This window comes from Apteryx rowi, unplaced genomic scaffold, assembly GCF_003343035.1.
Source record: "Apteryx rowi isolate R43461 unplaced genomic scaffold, aptRow1 scaffold_365, whole genome shotgun sequence".
NCBI classification, from domain to species: Eukaryota; Metazoa; Chordata; class Aves; order Apterygiformes; family Apterygidae; genus Apteryx; species Apteryx rowi.
The window spans coordinates 489,957-495,354 of NW_020450141.1; positions in this window are offsets into that span (position 1 = coordinate 489,957).

The window sequence follows — 5,398 nt, forward strand, 5'->3', positions numbered from 1 at the left end:
ATATCGATAGAGACAGAGGCAAACAAATAACTACAGCGAAGGCAAAAGGACACAAGCAGGAATGTAATTTCCCTTCCATATAGTGTATTATGTCTACTTAATACAATAGTTAATTTCCTTTTAGAACTACATGAAACTTCTGTAATGAAACTTAAATGGGCAAAAATTGCTTGCCTGGTTTAAAGATTAGGTATGTGCCATAAATAGGGACACCATCAAATGAAATACTTGTCAAAGTTTCCAAAACTTTTAAATGAGTCTGGTCAGAAATTTGAGTAAGCATGCATCAATATGTTGTCTGCAAGTAAATAGAGAGGTTGTGTATACCTCTAAGTAACATAAATCTTTTTACTTCATTTTAACTGTGAGTTTTTGAACTGCTAAATATCTGAAGAGTAAAAAGCATACTTCTAAAAATTCACCAAGTGAAAAGAAAAAAAAAAAAAAATCATCTCCACTAAGGCATTAAGAGGTACTGTTGGACACTCTCTAACACCTTATAAAGTGTCACATGCTAAAAATGCTGCTTTCCAAACAGCAAGTGAGCTGACTCACTCAGCTATAGATTTGCTACATTGCCTGTGTTGTACAGTACACAGAACTGTTGTATGGATTTCTTCCTAATTTAATGTGATCTTAATTTCGGGCATGTCTACAAACACTTTCAAATTTGTTGTTCTCTAAGTTACCAAGAGCAGTTAGAATTTCTTTCACCCAGGCTATTTTGTATCTCAGCACAAGCCCTATTAATTTTATCAGATACATCACTAGAAACCCTATAGAGCTTTCCAGCCTTTCAAATGCTGCAGGATTTCCATCTGTCCAATGGACTTCTCTATTTACATTCTTAGATAAATAAAGGAGTCTAGCCTATTTTCTTTAACAAAGGCCAGGAATCATTTGCTGTATAATTGTTAGGCACAACTGAAGTGTAACTAAAGCTTCTCTTCAAAGATCTCTCACCACATGTTCTCTACCTATCATTCCCTGTATTATTTACTGTTTTGTAGGTTTAATTGAGGCATTTCTTACACCCAGATGGTTTGTTAGCCTTTGTAAGAGTGTAAACCTGGAATTTCAGTACTAAGGTGATGCTTAAAATAATTCTCTGACTGATGGATGTTTTGGCAGATACATAGCCCAAGTGGATATTTCGAAACATCTCTCATCATATCTGATAATTTCTAAAACAATGGTGGGATTTCATGTATGTGAGTGGCAACATGTATTTGGCATCTTCTGAGAAGAAGTATACAGAAATATTCTGAGTGAAATATACACAAATGTATGCATTTTTGAATGAAATTTCCTTTCCTTAAAGTTCTGAGATTAAGTAATATATAATAGGAAGTAACTTCTTTGTTTTTTTCTTTGCATTATTTCCATACCTCTTCCTAGCAATATAACATAGCACAATGGTACTCAAGCTTACTGTTCATCTACAAGGCTTTTCTCACTAAATAATTCTTGTATGAAACCTCTTGCACACTCAAAACAAAGAATATGATTCACAGAAGAACAGATCTGTTAAATATCTATACAACACTGTCTATCACATTTTGGGCTGCATTAAAAAATAATAATATTATTAATTGCTCAAGGTTTCTCAATGTTGTCATTTGAAGGTAATTTTCCCCCATATTTCACTTGAGTCATGTAATGTATGAATAACAAGAACAACATAATTAACAATAAAAATATTCACTATTCTGACAATAAAATATATATTTCTTTTTTGACCTGTTAGGTGAAATTAAAAGAGGGACAGGAGATTCTGATATATATTTTGCTTTCTCAAGAAACACAGATTTCTGAAAAAAAATTCTCGAGAAACATAGATTTTATATTTACGAAAGCCATTGAATTTATTGTTTTACTGACAACGAGGGGCGGGGAGAAAGGTTTTCATTGTCATTTAGGCAAAAGAAAAGTTTCAGCAATGCTCATATACATGCTCTTTTAATAGAAAGAAGTGAGACTCATCTATACCTAATACTAGGTTCTGTTCACACCCTTGATTTGCACTACAGTCAGATTTGACCTGTATTGAAATGCATTAGTCTCTGGAAAGTTCATGACTTTATATGTAGTGAGGTCTTACCTATTATTCTGTAGAATTTCTATTTTCTTAATGTGTCACATTGAAATACGTTCCCTTTCCTGAATTATCTTTTATATAACTGTACTGCCTGGGGGCCCTTGTCACAGTCTAGGTCTCCCTTGAGCTATACAAACAGAATAAAAAGAGGAACTTATCCCAAACATTTCACAAGTTAAGTATAAAAGAAGATACTACAGAGTAGTACAAGTGGTCTGCTCTGGAATATGAAGAAGCAGTGACATGGTAATGGTCAGGATGTTAGATATTTTTTTTGGTAAACACTTATGGCAAAACAAGTTCATTTGTTTTAACACTTCACAATATAAATATTAACAACAAAAAGGCAACTATTGCTTTGCGGATATTTATAGGGAAAAACAACATGGATAAAAGAGGTAAGAAAAGTGAGGCCAATTTTATTATTCAGTTCTTTAGTACAGATCACAAAGATCCTGTTGTAATATTCAAATAAGCACATAAGTAAGTGCACACTTACAAGTCATTAAAAATAAACCAGTGAATGTGTCAAACTCACCAGTTAGGAACTTTTCAAAAAAAGAAGTCACTCTGTAGATAAGGGCTACCAGGAAAAAAGGCCAATGGGAGCCTGATAATAGAGTGTTAAAGCTTAAATTCCTTGTGGAGTAATGGAGTCCAAAGGAAATGTGATAAAAGACTGTCTCAGAGAGACAGAGTAAAACATTTATATAGAAATATAATTTTTATTAAAATAATGCCTAAAGATCTCAGACAGGTCAGGCATTGAACAAACTATTACATAATTATCTTTTTTGTGTGTGTGTGTGCCAAGGAGCATACAGTGTATTTCGTAATAAATACTCCACTCATCTTTTAATATGCACAGACTTTAAAAAACTGATTGTCTTACTGATACGTGTCATTTTTTACAGCTCAGCAATTCAAATCTCCAAATAGAAATCTCTAATTGCAAGTGTAAAATGGTAAGTGTGGGTGAGTTAGCTAAAATGTGTAATATTAAAAATGTTATTAATTATAGCACGTAGCTTTCTACAATACTTTGGCTACCTCATAGGCTAATGCACGTACACACACAAAGAACTGAATATGGCCCTAGACACTCTGTCACACTGTTCACAATTGTCAGACACTTCAAAGTGAAAAAAAATATACATATATAAATACAAATCAGTATCATGATGAAAAGAAACTGGAGGCCATTATAGGTTTACTCTTCCATCAGGATGTCCATCAGACACAATGCTCTTGTACTTTCCCAACATGGTCTGAAGGGGCACAAAATAAAAGACAATTTCAAATTTCAGCTTCAGTCTTATTTATGTTTTGACCCTTAGATAAACATTTTTCACATACATATGAAACAGTATGACGTAATAAGAGATCTATAAAAATGTCCAGTGTCACTAGGAATATTATCTCTCTTTACTCTTAAAGCTGGCAAGGCCTTATATTTCTACACTGACAAACTCCAGAAGGATTACGAAACTTTATAGGAAAAAATGTATTGCTTTTCCTTGGAGTCAGGAACACACAACTGGACTCCAAACACTTTTCTAAAAAAAAAGTGAGGAGAGAGTCAGCAGTATGAAGGGAAAAATTCCAGAAAGAATGAAATCCAAGTAATTTGGTATATATTTTATACACACACACACACACACATAGTCACATGTATATAAATCTGTTAAACATCTCCCATTTGCAAATCAGCTATTTCCTTTTAGATCATATTTGTGCATTTATTGTTAGCTTTTTGACCCCAAAAGGTGAAACCTAAGCATACTTTTCCTGTGAATATGTATGTCCACAATCATGTGTGTTGTGATGCTGAGTTTGTTTCCCGTACTTAGTTTTTGTAAAGTATTCTGTATTACTTTCCAATTCATTGGAATTACAGAGGGCCCATTTTCAAATCTATAAATGAAACAAATTAATGGTGATTTAGTGTTAATTGTTCTTCTTCTGTAAAAGCTAGAGTATAGTGGAAATTTTCTTAACACTAGCAGTATATTTGGACTTGAATATAACACCAGAGATAAATTCAGATGGCAGAAGAACATGCTATCCTTTTTCTTATAATTGTCACCATAGCAAAAAGTACTTTTCAGATAGCATTCCTATGAACATACACACATGCATGTGCACACAAATGCACACAAACTCACATGGTTTTGTGTTTTATGCATTATGCACACCCTTGAAGAAAATCTGTGAATATCTAATACAGGAGATATTTTTTTCACAAACTTTTAGCCTAATTTGTACACTGAAATGCTTCAGAGAATTTCCTTGGAATAAATTTATGCCCAGAGTAAATACTTTTGAAAAGCTTTCCCATAATGTGTGAATTTAATCATAAAGATCCTTTTCATACGACATTGTGCTCCTAATGAATATTAATTTGGATGATTCATAGAAACATAAGTTTCTGAAAAATAAACCCAGTCTCTAGTTTCAAGCACAGGAACATGCCAAAAAATTAGGAATTATGAAAAATCAGGAAGACAGTACTTTTCATTCCTTCATCCTAAAAAAAAAATCAAAATCATATTTCTACTCCAACTTTATCTTCAGTTAGTTTTTAGCTCTGAAAGTAAAATACAAAACAAATTAATTCTCGCTGCTACTTTTTCAATGTGGTGGTGAATGTATCTGGAACAGGTAATCTAATCCATGTTTTTCTCCAGTGGCTGGGAAAATGTTGGAAGCGAATATAATGTGTCACATCCCTCTCATCTAGCACAGACAGCATAAGCTTGTGGCAGATGGATTACAGCACATGCCCACCGTGAATGTTGCTAATGTTAAACATTCTCAATTGCTGCATGCATCTGAGACCTGAGGTAGAACTGCTCTGTTTCCTGTTATTGTTAATAAATGAGGCAGAATAGTAGAGGTTATACAACTCCGATAATATTATAGAAAGAGTTGATGTGTTCCCTAAATTTGCAAGTTCTAAATGGATAACACATAATATAATATTTTGAAAATTATTAATTAACAATAGTGGTGAAAGAATAATATCATGGGAGAGAAACATTGTAGCTGCTGCCGGATTGACTTGTCATTTAAAACAATAAAGATCTTTTTTTTGGGGGGGGGGGGCAAGTAGGAAAAATGCTTTTGCTATAGTACAGAACAAATGGCTGGGATAACATAAACCTATTACAATACATATTCATAATATTCTGGACTTTTCTTCAGAGCTTTTTGATTATTCATATGGAAACTAATTTGTTACATGGATATATTTTTTGACTAATAGTTGCTTTAGTTTATTCAGTTGGAAATAAAGTGTGA